The 16,488-nt window shown below is 38.4% G+C and overlaps 1 protein-coding gene and 1 long non-coding RNA gene across 8 annotated transcripts in view; both read left to right on the top strand.

The window, feature by feature from the left end:
- Positions 1–16,488, top strand: part of CASK (peripheral plasma membrane protein CASK) — a 337,531-nt gene that overhangs the window by 145,539 nt on the left and 175,504 nt on the right. The window lies entirely within an intron of this gene.
- Positions 2,156–7,417, top strand: LOC141434345 (uncharacterized). Its single transcript, XR_012452043.1, has 4 exons — positions 2,156–2,215; positions 3,821–3,847; positions 5,772–5,818; positions 7,299–7,417. It is a non-coding gene; the product is annotated as an uncharacterized lncRNA (long non-coding RNA).

Raw genomic sequence — 16,488 nt, 5'->3', positions numbered from 1 at the left:
TTAAGTTAGGTTCAGGGAGAAGCCTCTTGGATGTTTGGTATTTTTTTGAAAACCCCGATTAAATCTGATAATAGATATTTTAATATAGAAGTTCACTTCTCAGAATCTATTTATAAAAACCTTTTATATTTGCTTTACTTATTCAATTTATGCAAGTTAGGTAAGTATGATAAATTACATTAAGCGTATTATTATGATTATGAGTTTTCAATTATGCGATTAAAATGTTTATTAATTTATAATTATGCGAAATACGGTGTAGGTACATAAATACATAAGTTGGCTAACAATGTAGTACGGTCTGTAAAAGGTTTTATCTTTTTAGGGTTCCCCTACTCTAAAAGGAAAAAAAATTGAACTTATCTTATAAGATCACTTTTTGGCCCGTCTGTCTGTCTTTTCGTCTGTCAAGACCCTATTTTCACAAAAACGCGTCGAGATATGAAGCTGAAATTAATGGGTCCATATCGGCTCGCATAATCGATTTATAAGTCAGAATGTTTATGTTTTTCATAATGTATGGTTTCTCATAACTGTTTTTTCTCTGTATCCATTAATGTTCACAATGAGGGCTATCGCGTATGAATTCGCCGCTAGAGGCGCTCGTGTAGCGTGAGGTCTCGGAAATGTCAAATCCCATAGTTTTTGGGTGAGCTAGGTGGGTTTATTTATAATTAGAATAATTTTGTGAATATTTTGCAATATCTGCAATTAATTATGGCAAAAATGCGTTCCGGGACAATGAATGTGTGTGTTTTAAGACAGTTTTGTCTTTCGGAAACCTTTGTCCTCCCTTTTTTTCGAACAAAACGGGGACTATGCAACACTGTGGCATGCTCGATATTTTTATGGTACGGTTTTAAGGTGTATTAAATATGATTTTAATCTAAACTTTGTTTTCACGCCCGTAATAACAGACTTTGAAAGCCATACTTAAAAACCTCACGCAACAGTGCGCCATCTAGTGAGACAAAAAACGATAGCCCTCATTGTTATAAAACAAACAGAATGACCATTTAAAAATTCAGAAAATTTTACGGTTTCGCCGGAAAAAAAATTATGACAAACAATAATTCTGACAAACGTTAGTCATTATGACTTGCGAAATTTAGAGATTCACCGGAAATTAATATCAAACTAGATGAAAACCCGGCTTCGCTTGGGTAAAATGTACTCATAATAATAAGTTTGAAAAAAATTTTTTGGCAGTGTAAAGACTGTCGTACTTATCGAAAAATCTGACGTATATTCGCAGTCTTAATATTATCACAAACGTACTTTCACAGCTAACCTACGTATCGGTATTTCACGCCACTTTGATGTGATGACATTGACATTTTTACTTCGCAACGCCATTATATACTTAGTAATTTATTCAAGTTTATATTAAAAACTCGATAATTCGAATTTTCCGCCTACAAGCTGTCGACTCGGATTGACTAATTTTTTACGTTTTTCAATTTGATGTGGATGTCGTTCGAGTCTACCGTACCCCTTGACGAAATTATTAATATAGATACTCAGGTCTGCTACCTCTTGGAGTAGTGGAAGAATCAAACTTCTAAACTGAAGCAATCAAAAGATACAGTCATAAAAAAGGTGTCCCCATGCAAACTGTAACCCAAAAAACTGAAGAGCGCTTCCTGTTGTTCTGGTCTAGAAGCTTGTAATTTGGTATAAGTAAAGGCAGTGCTTATAGCTCATAAGCATAAGAAAAGTCTGACAATCTGAAGTAGGTATCTATGTTAAAAGTAAGAACCATCTAAAATGACCCCACACTGCGTGCATTTTGCTTAGGAAAGGTAGGGCTGTAGGTAGGGGAGCGTCCGGGCGGGGTTTCATTTGTAGTCCGGGTTTAAAAATATTTTTAATTTTAGACCAATGCAATTAGAATTTTTTTGAAGAATTAATTTCCAGCAAGCTGTAAATCGTTTATAAGGATCTTATTTGATTGGCCTATATTTTATTATACCTACTGATCAAGTTTAACAAAAACCTAAGCCTGTTGACATGTCCGGGTCTTTCACGCGTCTTGTCCTGGTAACTAAAATTTTAGAGATGGCAGCCCTAAGGAAAGGGGCTCTGCTAACATAGATATTCCGCATCGGAACCAACTTTTGGTTTAGTCAGTCTAAAAAAGCTGTAAAAAAAAACTTTTTTCAGGTGATCGGGCTAGCTGCCGGCTTCCCTTTCCCGCACCGCAGGAGAACCCGTAGTGCGTTCTCTTTCTATTCCTAAGTTAAACTAGCAATCCGAAACCAACGAGACCAAACGGGTAAAACGTAGGGTTCTAGGGGAGATCTATGTCCAGCAGTGGGCTGGTTGGTACCTATATATATGTCGGCGGCCGATTGTAAAATCCGCCAGATCACGAAATTCCTACGCCTATCCGCCATATCGTTCAAAACTCACCGTTTAACGATTTGCCTAGTGACGTTTAGGCAGATCATGAAATTCCTAGACATATCATGGAACGTCGCCATTTCATGATTTGGCCAGTTTAGGCAGATCATGAAATTCCTAAGCATTTCATGAAACGCCGCCATATCGGTTCTGGCACTTCGGCGGCCGCTACCGCGGCACGCTCGCTTCGCTCGCTCGGCTCGTGCGTTGTGGTCACAATTGCTAACTCGCTCGCCGTACCTAATTTTTTCTTTCTTTCGGCATATTACGATATGCCCGGTATAGAGCTAGGAATATCGACGAATGCGTTGCTCTAATCGATCTGCCGTGTTGTTTATCATGCACATCGTGATATGCCTGGCCAACTTTTAAGCATATCATGAAATGGCGCAATTTCACGATATGTCTAGGAATTTCGTGATCTGGCGGTATTTTACGATCAGATAGATAGAATGATGATTAAGATGTGGCGGTCTAGTGTTTTGACCTACGGCCTCTCAAGCAGAGCCAAACCTCTGAGTTTTTCAAAATTCATGTGCGAAATTACATTTGAAATTTACCACGAGCTTTACGGTGAAGGAAAACATCGTGAGGAAACCTGTAGTACCTGCGAAGCAATTCGCAACGGCAAATTAGAGACGGTGATGTGAATGATGATGATGATTAATGATGCAAGGATTAGTGGAGAAGCAAGATAAAGTACAGATCAAGTGAATAATATCTTACCGATGTATTTTATCGGGTATGTTCGTACGTAACAGGGGTGTTACGGAACTTCCGTATGATATTAAACATCCGTTTCGGTTCCGGTTCCTTTGTTCCGGTTACTTTTGAAACGGAAGTTATATCAAATGTCAATGCGGTAAGGTACCGCGGCGACTGGACATGAACGGCGTATATCAAAAACAAACAAAAGGTTAGTTATGTATTGATAGTTTTTGTATGCGAAAACTGTCATTTAAAAAAAAATTGAAATAGAAACGTTTATTCGCTAATTCGCAAATTACATATTATAAGTACACAAAATAAAACAAGTATAAAATAAATATGTCATTTGATTGTGATCGTAAATGACAGAAACGTTACGCAATAGACCCTCAGGTTTAGTAGATCTACCCTTAACAACTCGTCCACCTATCATTCAGGCTCCGATTCTGGTTCCGGTTCCGTTTTTAGTTCCGATTCCGTTTCTGATTCCGATAAAGCCACATCCGTTAAATCCCTGGTTCATATTTATCTTTCTTTCTCACTTAGCTTCAGTAAACTTCGGTAAGCTAGTTGAGAAAGCACTATAAATACCAGCTTTTCCGACAATACGATGGCAAAACATTATCCACTATACGAGTATAATTGTTGAATTGGACCTCCGCAAAATAATGTAAGGTATAACTAATGCATTTTTTTGCTTTATTTTTAGTATCCAAAGCCGACATCGTCGACTACGGTGAGTACTGGGTATCGTAAACTGCTTCAACTTTGCCCTCTGACTCCAACATTGCCTGATTGGATTTAGAGTGGACAACTTAGCACTCGTATAGGTTTTAAACTTTATTATGGGGATAAAACCTTAAAAACATTATAGGTGCTAAGTTATCGACTCTATATCAAATCAGGCAATCTTGGGGCAGAGGGCAAAGTTGAAGCAGTTTACGGTACAACTGGGCACCTTTGGTTTAAACGTATTTTTTAAACCCCACCATCGCCGTGGGCAGAGGCGTAGCATTGCCAAAAAAGAATGGGCCCACAAGCCACTTGCAAAAGTCATTTTTTCATAAAAATGTAATTCCCAATAAAATACTTGGGAACTATATGATTATTCTGAGAGGCTCTGCCCAGCAGTGGGAATAGATAACTCCATAAAAAAAAAAACGGTCGGACACGCCCGAAATACGGGTTCCGTAGCCATTACAAAAAAAATAAGTAATATTTTTCTAAGGATTTCGTGATTTGTACGGAATATTCCAAGTTTAGGTATATTTTATACCTTAGGGCTGCTAACTTAATAATTCTCAAAAAAACTTAACCGTTATATTTTTCTTTGTAAAGATTGATAATACTTACTACCATCCTAATTTTTTTTTAATTTTCCACCCACCGGTTTAGATTTTAGAGGGGGGACGCTCGATTTTAATGAAAATTTGCACTTTAAAGTTGAATATTTTGTAAACAATCACTGAACTGAATCGCAACCCCCTAACGGTTTTAAAAGACCTATCCAACACTACAAGGTTGGATGAGAAAAAAAATCACCCCCATTTTACGTCTATAAAAAAAATTAAGTAAGTACTTTACTCTAAAAAAAAGGTAATCTAAAAAAAATTTTTTTTTTATTGTTTAATTTTGTCGGCATAGTTTACATATATATTCGTGCAAAATTACAGCTTTCTAGCATTGCTAGCCCCTGAGCAAAGCCGCAGAGCAGACGGACAGACAGACAGACACGGCGAAACTGTAAGGGTTCCGTTTGTGCCATTTTGGTACGCACAAAATATACCACCACCATAAAAAATAATAGTATTCGCCGATCATTCAAAAAGTATATTAATTTTGAAGGAAATAAAAATTTTGTGAAAAATAAAAATTGCGCACTCCCAGACCACCACCGCATCAACTCAAAATCAGATTTCTGGAAGGTCTAAATTAAAATGGTGTATTATTTTGAGTTTATGCGGTGTTGGTCTGGGAATGCGAATTATATGTAACTAAGGGGCTGTTTCACCATCCATTGATTAGCGTTAACCGATGGTTAAATGTGATGCCGTCTCCGTCTATCCTAACAAAACAAATAGAGACGGCATCACACCTAATCGCCAGTTAACACTAATCAATGGATGGTGAAACAGGACCTTAGTTCATCTTATTTTCATAACCGATAATCCACCTTTTCTAATTTAACTTTTTCAGAGCCTGGGGTAACTAGTTAGGTACCCTGTGTGCAAGGCTCGGAACCGGTTTATAAAATAGCGGTAAATACCGGTTTATTTCGGTTTAACTCCGAACTTTCATAAGAACGCCAACGTTTTTAAGAACTTAACTATAACCTAAATAAACCGGTTTATTCGACGAGTGACAGCTGGCCGGCCGGCGGCGGGCGGCGACGTGCCTGCGCCGGAATTAACCGGTTTTTATTGTTCTAAACCGGTTAATCTGACAAGAACTTTATGGAAATGTTCCCTTAAAAACCGGTTTAAAAATAACGGTTTCGCGAACGAAACCAAAATGAAAAGGTTTTGCGCCAAGTACATGATAACGGTTTGAAAATTTAACCGGTATCTGAGCCTTGTGTGGGCGCTAAGGGTTAATAATGGTGTTATCTTCCCTATTGTCAAATTGTCATTTTTCTTTTTAAATAAAATATTCATTTACAGGTGACAAAGTCATGAGGCCAGGAATCATAATAGACAGAAGCAATTAGGTAAGAATTGGATCAAGAATTTTGAAAAAAAAAATCTGATATTTGATTTGATTGACTGTCTAGTCGATTAGATTAACAACAATTTAATTAATTTGCAGGGCTATGTACAAAGAACTCTGTGGGAGAATGCCAAATGAATATATTTTCTTTTTATTTTCAAGTTAAACGTACGTGTGCTCGACACTGTCCCAATAATTGTCATCTTCAATCTTATGTCATTAGCTATAGAGATGACAGCAGGGTGTCGTCTATTGGGTATTAGCGCGACGACTCTCTCACTGAGACGTTTACCTTATCAGAAAATATTGGACCGTTTCTTTTGACAATTATTAAACAAAAATTACAAATAGCCAGTGAACCTCTTCACCGCCAATCATCCAGTCGTGACAGCCAATGGAATGCCCCACATGCCACGGTCATCTATACATGACCAACATTCAACTCGAAATTAATCCTTCCGCAATGGAATTAAAAATCAACTTGATTTGTCGCTGGTTTTTCTGTGGCGTACAGAGCACGTCACTTCGTTTTTTTTTTGAGGCGCGGTAATGACGTTAATGTTCCGCGTGACGGAACGCACGTGTCTTGACGCCACCATGGACGTACTACCTAATCGGGAGAAAATTCGTATTTACGAAAATAAACCATATTACAAGGAGAGAAAATATTACTTTTTTCCATAGCGCCTAACATAGAGGATAATCCATGATGAGAGGGATGCCATTGGTCTCGTTCTATCATCTTGCCAGCCAATAAAATACCATTATTTAAAATCTAACGACTATGTTGACCACGATTTTGGTATTGTGTTAGTACTATTATTAAATAAAGTAGCTCACTTACAATATTAGTTGCAGAGTAATCAATTTAGAATATAATATAATTATCTCGGTAGCTGACTTATGTTAATTATTGTTCGTAATGGCGCACGATTTTTCATAATTTGTTGATATTGTAAAGATGGCATAAGCAATTTTACTAACCCGTTGCTTAACTACACACAAAAAAGACTTCGTTGCGGATTCCAAAGAAAACTTTAGTCGCTGCACTTATTATTTCACAATAACAAATTGATATATTGTACTATTTGTATTATTTATTTCGTAATCCCTAATCCCTCAGAAATTTTCCATAGCTAAGTAATAAAAAACTTCAGTGATTATAATAAACAATGAGCAGGAAGATTGAACTTGTCTCACAAAAATCTTACGTATGGTCACCCTAATGAAAGGGACAAAGGGCATCGGTACTAGCTATCCCGTTCGTCGTGCTTTTGAGCTGCAAGTGCTCGGTCCCGTTTGGGTAGTACGTCCATGTACGCCACATTTTTAGAATGACGTGATGTCATGGCCACACTCCCAAGCTTAGATGCGCTTCTTCTTTGTCATTTTTTCTTTGTCAATGTCATATGTGGGGGTACTAAAACTTCCTCTAGGAGAAATCATTTATTTATTTATAATATGTGGTTATAATATCGCAGGTTCCACTTGAAGGAGTGACAGAAACAAAGAAACAAGTATCAACACGACATTTATTCTTTATATTTCGCTTTCAGTTCAACAATTTATATTAAAATACAATAAAGTTATTTAATAACGACCAATTGTTTTATTAATAAAAATGTAATAAAGTAAACGTACGAGTGCTCGTCACTGTCCCAATAGTTGGCATCTTTAATCTTTAGCCATTAGCCACAGATATAGATTACACTAGATTACGCAACGCATCTACTTCGGCCAACCCAAAATCGAACTCCATTTTGGGTTGGCCTCATACAAAGACTGACCGCTAACTGACTAATCATGACTATAATAGTGACTGACTCGAGCCCCACGCCGCGGGCGGGCCGCGCATTTGAATCGATTTTGCACGGAAATCGGGGAATCCACATCGCTAATTCGCTCTTGAGACGTCAGAGTATATATAAAAAAGTGACACGGTTGGTTTTCATACAGATTGAGGTGTTTGCGTTATCTAGTGTAATCTATATCTGTGTGATTAGCAATAGAGATGACAGCAGGGTGTCGTCTACTGGACATTAGCATGTCGAAGACTCAGTTGAATAAAACCAATGAAAATCAAGTGAACCCAACTGACATACAAATAAGTATGAATATATCTAATAATATTCCTTGTCTGAATTTTAGTGTTTTATATATATCATCCCAGCCTATATACGTCCCACTGCTGGGCACAGGCCTCCTCTCAGAACAAGAGGGCTTGGGCCATAGTTCCTACGCGGGCCCAGTGCGGATTGGGAACTTCACACGCACCATTGAATTGCTTCGCAGGTTTGTGCAGGTTTCCTCACGATGTTTTCCTTCACCGCATAGCTCGTGGTAAATTGCAAATGTAATTCCGCACATGAATTTCGAAAAACTCAGAGGTGCGAGCCGGGGTTTGAACCCACGACCCTCTGCTTGAGAGGCGATAGGTCAAACCACTAGGCCACCACGGCTCTCATACTAGGCCACCACGGCTCTCATACCAGTTATATATATATGTAGGTATAATATTATAATGTACAAATATTATCTGAAGCGTTAAATTTTATGTAATCAAAGAAAAACACGAATACATTTTTCTCAAAATGTTCGTAAAAATCGTCATTGTTAAATAAACATCACAAAGCCAAGTGCATTGTCAATATAAGGTAAGCGTACGAGTGCTCGCCACTGTCCCAATAGTTGGCATCTTCAATTATATGTCATTAGCAATACAGATGATATCAGATTACTCGGACGTTTACTACATAATATAAATTTTGAAAGAAAAAAAGACATATTCAAATGGTGGTATTTGCCCAAGAATGACGACGCGACATGCGCGTAGAAGAAATTTTCATGTTACACTCGGCGCGCGAGTCCGACTCGCACTTGATTGGTTTGTTATTTAATTCTAACTAGAGTTTACCCGCGGCTTCGCACTCCTAATAAACTATTCGATCTAGACAAGTAGTTGCAATTGAGATGCACCAAAAAAAAAATACCAATAGTTTTTATTTTATTTTTGGAAAGAATATGATATTTTAAGATACCATTTTCATCTATTTTTAATTTGGATAAGTATTTATTTTTTAATATTTCTTTTACGAAATACGTCGGATGACGTCACAGTTAGACAGACGTTCCATTGCCTAGAGAAATTAAGTCGTACAATAACATAATCTGTGGCATTACTGATTTGTCTTGTCACTTGACAACTGTAGCCAGGTGGAATGAGAATGATTTGACAAATCATTCTCATTTAACATGATACGATCACTTTTTCCTTGCAGTTAAAAAACACTTAAAAAGGAACTAAAATAATTTCCTTGCTCACCCGCGACCTTACGATAGCTAAGCTTATGCAAAATATGCGTGTTCATGCAGTTCCTCCACCTCCACACTGTAAGAACACACACAAATCACACAAACCATCTATCACCACCACCACACTACACTGACGCGTTTCGAACTCAACCAGAGCTCATCTTCAGAGTGACACAACCGTACACCATGCTACCAGTTGTTAGACCCACAACACTAACAACTGGTGTGTGAGTCTAAGTGTCACTGTTGTCTCTTGGACAACGTGATAGAATAACAAACAAGAAAACGTTGATCGACCCATAACAACCGTTGGGTTAGTCACGAAATTTGGCATAAGTAGTGGCTTTTAACCAATGAAAACCACGAATCACGGAGTAATTTTCGGGAATTAACACGGGAATTTTGTAAAATGCCGTAATTTCAATTCAACTGCTGTATCTTGATTTACGCGTGCGAAGCCGTGGCTAAACTCTAGTATCACATAAAAAAGTGATAAAAACGTCATAATAAATCAAGTGAGTTTTATAGGTACTATGTCAACGAGTTTATTGAATTAGTTACGTTTACAGACACTAAAAGCTCAGATGAAGGCGCCAATTTTAGTTTGCTTCAAAATTGTAATACCGTTGTTTGAGCCTTGGCAGGTGGGGGTGGAGGCAAACAGCTTGCTGGCTTGATGAGTTTATTTAGTTTCGAAAATGAAGCGAAAAATAAGGGCTGAGCTGCGCTTTGCATGCGCTTATATAAAGTCAAGCAGCGCCCTCTGCAATACTTAGAACTAGATTTATTTACAATCACGCCCTCTGTGGGCCGTGTCTTGAAGCTTATTGCTTTCTAGCTTATAACATCGACTTTATGAGGTAGGCAAAAGGATCTAGCGAGCTAGTTCAAAAAGCACCACATAGATGGCGCTTTGTACAACCGTTCATTCAAAACATTACGAACGATCGATAACACCTTGTAGTTTTTAACGTGTTTCTAACTATTTATGTTTTTTACAGGTTACAGGGGGCGACATACCCCGTTAAAACTTAAGAACATTGTGAATTCCATTTATATTTTTGTTGTATACATTTGACGATCCTTTTGTAAATTTCTTATAATTACATGACATTTGTTTATAATGTATTTTTCAAAGGGTAATAAATAAAATTATCTATCTATAGGCTACTTTTTATCCCGATATTCCCACGGGATACGGATAAAATGTTGAAATAACAACCGCTGGGTTTAGAGTAGGTATTAAAATTTTGGGTAGTTGTTCTTGACACAACCTCAATGAAGACCACGATCTAAATTTTGGGAATTCCCAGATGAATTTTGTAAAATCCCGGAATTTCAATTGGGATGTCCCAATTTTTGACAATGTATACTAAATCGAAAACCATTTGGAGAAATAGGCTTTGTGAAGCGTTTTCAGAAATCAGATTCCAAAAATGTAATAAACTGAATTAAATAAACAAAATTAAAATTTACGTATCTAATGGTAATGTTAGGTTTTTTTTTATTGCTATAAATTTGAGTATTAAATAAAACATTTAAAGTAAACCTGTTGTTTTAATCGCATTTGCTTTTATCAGAATCATCAGCTAAAATAAAACCCAATAATTAGTTTAAAAAAAAAGAGAGAAAATGTACCATTAATAATATTAATGGTACATATAATAATGTACTAATAATGTAAGGTAATAATAATGTACCATTTCTGAATCAGCATAACATACTGAAGTTTTTAAAGTAATTTTCTCAATTCGTTCCTAGAATTTTTTTACGAGTACGTGGCAGGTGTTCAAAGACAAAGTAAACTTTTTGATAAAAATTTCAGTACTAACTAATTTAGTATTTTTCCATTTGTTACATTAGTTGTTCTCAGAATAATGATTTCGCTTACTTAATTACCTATTCCAGATAGCAGAAACGTAAAAATAAAAATAAATTCAAGTCATTCTAAAAAAATTGAACTAAGAATGTCAAAAAAGTGCGAATTCAGAAAAAATATTAAATTGCCAATATCTCGAAAACCGTGAAACTTTTACTTTTACTTTTTACTGGTTTGGTAGGTCTTAGGGTAGGCTACCTCTGGTGTCAGGGTTACGTGTCTATTATGGGACACTAGATAAGTGTCCTAGAAGCTCTTCAGCAAACTCATGTCCTACGAAGATACAGAAAAGTTATTGATTGTATTAAAATAATCATAGATTGTACGGAGCGATGGCAAGCGCCCTGACGGAATGTCGTTGATACCCTGGAAGACTGGCCGTGCGCTGGTGTGGGACGCTACCTGTACAGATACCCTGGCGGCGTCCTACCTACCAGCAACTACCAAATGTGCGGGGGCGGCGGCAGACGCCCGGGAACGCCTCAAGGTCACAAAATAAAATATAGCTGTCTCGGCGCCCAATATCATTTCTTTGCTTTCGGCGTCGAGACTCTAGGTCCTTGGGGTAAGGGTGCGCTGGAGCTACACAGGGAGCTCAGCAATAGGTTAAGGGAGGCAACAGGCAACCCTGGCGCCGGCAGCTTTCTCGCGCAAAGAATCTCAATTGCAGTTCAACGCGGGAATGCTGCCTGCGTGATGGGCACCATGCCAAGAGGCTCACCTCTATTTTTTAATTAAAGTTTTAGTTTTAGTTATTTTAAATTAATAGTAGTTTTAGTCCTATGGATATTTTGTATTATCTTAATATTTTCTTAATAAATAAATAATATATATTTATAAGTTAGTACTCGTAGTGTTTGTTTGTTTGTTTGTTTGTTTATACTTTGTACAAAAAGGAAAAACAAAAAGGTTACATAAATAAAAGTTTGTGTTTATGTTGGTTGTAAATTTATAATTGTGTAAAACGCCTTATCGCAAAAAATAACTTCCTTTCTTATATTTTGTAATTGATAAGATATTAAGTTAAATCAACATCTACATCTACCTACACCTGGAACACAGGAATTTTCCTAGTACAGGGTAATTGTGATATTTGTCCCTTTTAAGAAGTGTAGCCCGTAAGTTTGTTAACATTGTATGTTTATGACAGATAAATAAAGATTATATTATAAGTATTATTATTTAGTATGTACCTAAGAAAATTTAAAAAAATACAAGATTTTATTTCATTTCACCTGTCCCGTTGTCTGTAATCAATGTTGTTATTTAGATTTACTTTCTGTGGTTTGATTGACTTGAAATTTGGCATTTTAATATAAATCTGGTGGCAAAGAATAATCTGGTCGTGAAATTCCGGTGATCATGACCAGGTCAGAATGTCTCCACGGAGAGAACTCTACTTAAAATTCGGTACACAAATGGATTTCCGATAACAATAAGCCGCGTATCCACTAGAGGCAGCCTCGGGCCGAGCGGCTGCCTCGCTCCGAGGCCGCGCAAGTGAGACGCTGCCAAAGGCACGGCTCAGACTGAGGCTCCTTTGAGCACGGTCAAAAACCGACAAAATATGGCTCGGCTCGCGGTGCTCGGTCTGAGGCTGCTCTAATGGATACGCGGCTATACAAGTAGGTAAGTTAGCAAAATTACTTCTACTAAATTATTTTTTTACGGGAAACTAAATTTCAGTGAGTTTCAGTAGTGTCAGTTCCGAAATGGCCGGAAGTGCGTGACAGACTGTGTAAATCTTGATGTAAATTATTACAAACGTTTCGTAAAATTAGTGTCTATAATAATAAACAAGCCTGCCAAGCCTTTTTTAGCCGGAACTCCTTTTTAAGTGTTTTTTAACTGCAAGGAAAAAGTGATCGTATCATGTCAAATGAGAATGATTTGTCAAATCATTCTCATTCTTCTATAACAAAAGGTGTTGTAATTAACGCAGCTTCTTTAAACTGTAATTTTTGGCTTCAAATTTAACTATTTGTCTTCTGAATTAATATATCAGCAACTAATTTTAAGCGCCTAATAAATACTTTTCAAGCGACTGTTAATTGTGTAACCCAAGCTACGTTTTAATAAATCAGCATGACGATTATTATATAGCAGCTAAATTTGTAATATGCCTACAAATGTTAAGCTTCTGATGAGTGTATCTATTGCACCTAGAAAACAATTTTAACACACTCTAATTTAATATTGTCACCTCTATTTTTATACATTAGTATACGGAAATTATGACTGAAGCAACCATAAATATCAAATTTAATAATATTGTCATCAAAAAATTATCAGTGGTAGGTCTAAGTTTATATAATATCCACTATTTTATACGTTAGAATTTAAATAATTAGCGACTAAGGGCCCGGCCACATGTCCAGTGCCCTTAGTGTAAGTTTTTGTTTACAAAATACGTCTCGATCGCGTTCGCGTTAAAATCGCAATTTGTACGGAATCACGAACATCGCAAACGTTCCGCTAGAGGCGCTGTTCGCGTTTGCATACTAATTGAGATTTTAACGCGAACGCGATCGAGACGTATTTTGTAACCGAAAACTTACACTAAGGGTACAAGTTGCGGCGCGTCAACGTAAAATGGCGCGGCTCCCGACGCGTCACGGTGCCGCGCGGTGCACGTTATACGGCGTCGTGAACGTACACGGCCGCGGTGCCGACGCGGCACGGTGCGCGCGTGCACGTTATACGGCGTCGTGAACGTACACGGCGCGGTGGCCGACGCGGCACGGTGCCGCGCGGTGCACGTTAACGGCGTCGTGACGTACAACGGCCGCGGTGGCCGACGCGGCACGGTGCGCGCGTGCACGTTATACGGCGTCGTGTACGTACACGGCGCGTGGCCGACGCGGCACGTGCCGCGCGGTGCACGTTAACGGGTCGTGTAGTAACGGGCGCGGTGGCCGACGCACGGTGCCGCGCGGTGCACGTTATACGGCGTCGTGTACGTACACGGCGTGGCCGAGCGCACGGTGCCGGCGTGCACGTTATACGGCGTCGTGTACGTACACGGCCGCGGTGGCCGACGCGGCAGTGCCTGCGTGCACGTTATAGCGGTGACGTACAGGCCGCGTGGCACGCGATACGGTGCGCGCGTGCACGTTATACGGAGTGAACGTAAAACGGCGCGGCGCCCGACGCGACGGTGCCGCGTCATGAGATATACGGCGCGTGACGTGACGTAAAATGGCGCGGCGCGGAGGAACGAGCGGAGGCAACGGAGCAGAGCGGAACGGAGCGGAACGGAGGCAACGGAGTGAGGCAGCGGAGCGGAGGTAGCAGCGAGCGGAGGCAGTGGAGTAAAGCGGAGGCAGTGGAGCGGAGCGGAGTAAAAGGTGTGTAAAAAAAAGGAGACGAGTTATTAATTTAGTTGCTAAGTGATTATTTACGATGCTCTTTATTGATTTTGATTAAATTAGTAGACAGATACTGAAGCTCAAAAACAAATAAAGTAGGTAGCTGACTTACAATATTAGTCGACAAATCATCAATTTTGAAGATAATAATAATATATTTATCGGCAGCAGAGTTATATTATTTGTGGTTTGTAAATTGTCGTTCGATTTTGCATTATTTGCTGGTATTGTAATGATGGCATATTATTTTAATAGAAGCTGTTCTATTAACCCGTTGCTTACGTACAAAAACAGATGTTCCGTTGCGGATGCTAAATAAAACTTTAGTCGCTGCACTTATTATTTCCCTATCAAAAGTAGCCCCTGCATTTTAAAGTAACCCCCGTTTTAACTGTAGGTACTTTATGTAAAAGAGTCAGCCCCGATTGACGTCATAGTCATTAAAATCAACCAGTTATTATTTAGTATAGCACCTGATTAAATACTCTATTGTCTCAATATTAATGTAATGTGAAAATAAATTAAATATTCGTACGAAATTTTTGCCACGCAAAAAAGACAAGTTTAATATTTAGTATTCAGTAGGAAATTTATTTAAGCAAACGCATTATGCTGATGGGACAATAAAAGTAAAAACTATGGTAAAATAACCTAAGTATTATAAATACAATTCACCCAAGTCTTGTCCCTACGGAAGAGACCATAATTTATTTATTTATTTATTTTTCAACAAAAAATTACAGCATTACAGTTAAACACGAATGCGCTGTAAAATTCAAAGACATAAAATACATAAAAATGCAAAAAAAAAATAAGGATTTTTGAAAGTCACCCTAATAATACCTACTGGCTGCATTATCGCGCTGGATTGTGATCCCAATACTTTGGGCGAGAAATGCACCAGCCCTGTGTCATTGGCAGTTTCAAATATATATTTTTATACTTACTTATATTATTTTTTTTTAATTTTTCTTTTTCAATAGGTAACACCTAATTTATTAAATCAGGCGTTACATTGCGGAGGTCCATATCAATGAACTAAAAGAATTTCCTTGCTCACCCGCGACCTTATGATAGTTAAGTTTATGCAAAATATGCGACCATGCTCCACCTCGACACTGTAAGAACACACACAAATTACACAAACCCATATCACCTCACCACCACCACAAAAGGTAATATAAATAGAAAGATAGACAGACAATAAAGATTAACTGTGTTATTTATGTTTATACGAATTAACAAATTAAATAAGGTGGTTTCCTGGGTAAAAAAAATATTGTATTTATGTGAAAGCGAGTTTCGTTGCGGTGATTCTTTGTTATGTTTAATTATCGGTTCGGTGGTTTTTGAGATTATAAACTTCGAAATGACAATAGTATAAGGGGTTCACAAATTTTCAAAATTCGTTTTTTATTCCGCACGACTTTACGGACCCTCAGGGCGCTATTCCGAATCGCACTTGGCCTATTTTACCGAAATAAATAATTACTCAAAATTTACACAAGTGCTCAATCGAGGACATCTTCGTGTATAAAAACGGGTGGGTGCATTATGAACAGCATTAATTTACTTGGCGACCAGACAACATGAAACTGCTGCTCATCTTCATCGTGGCCCTTCTGGTAATATCATTTTCTTCCAACTATGCTTTAATGTAATCATAACCGCTCTAAATACCAGCACAAAGCAGGACTTTTCTGCTCCATAATTGATCAGAAAATTTCGGATAACAAAGGTGCGGGCCCGGTTTGCACCCGCGACAAACAACTCTTCTTCTTCTTGCCCCCTCCCATTTCAACTGGGGTCGGGCCTCCTTGTACGTCGGCGCCAGGACGCTCTGTCCTGGGTTGTCGTTGGTGAGATATTCAGGGCTTTCAGGTCCCTCTCAACATTAGTCCACCATGTAGACGGCGGTCTTCCCTTACCACGGGGTTTAGTAGGGATGTTTAGCGCTATCTTAACGGAGTAGCTCTCATCTCTTCTTTTATGTGGCCGTACCAGCGAAGTCGACTTTCTTTAAGTTTCTCTGCGACTGGGGCACTTTAAATGATCCCCTGACGTACTCGTTGCGGACTTTATCTAAACGCGTCACGCCGTCCGCCCAGCGCA

Source organism: Choristoneura fumiferana, chromosome 13 (genome assembly GCF_025370935.1).
Source record: "Choristoneura fumiferana chromosome 13, NRCan_CFum_1, whole genome shotgun sequence".
NCBI lineage: Eukaryota > Metazoa > Arthropoda > Insecta > Lepidoptera > Tortricidae > Choristoneura > Choristoneura fumiferana.
The sequence above is the reverse complement of the archived record's forward strand: the minus strand, read 5'-3'. Positions and strand labels throughout refer to the sequence as shown.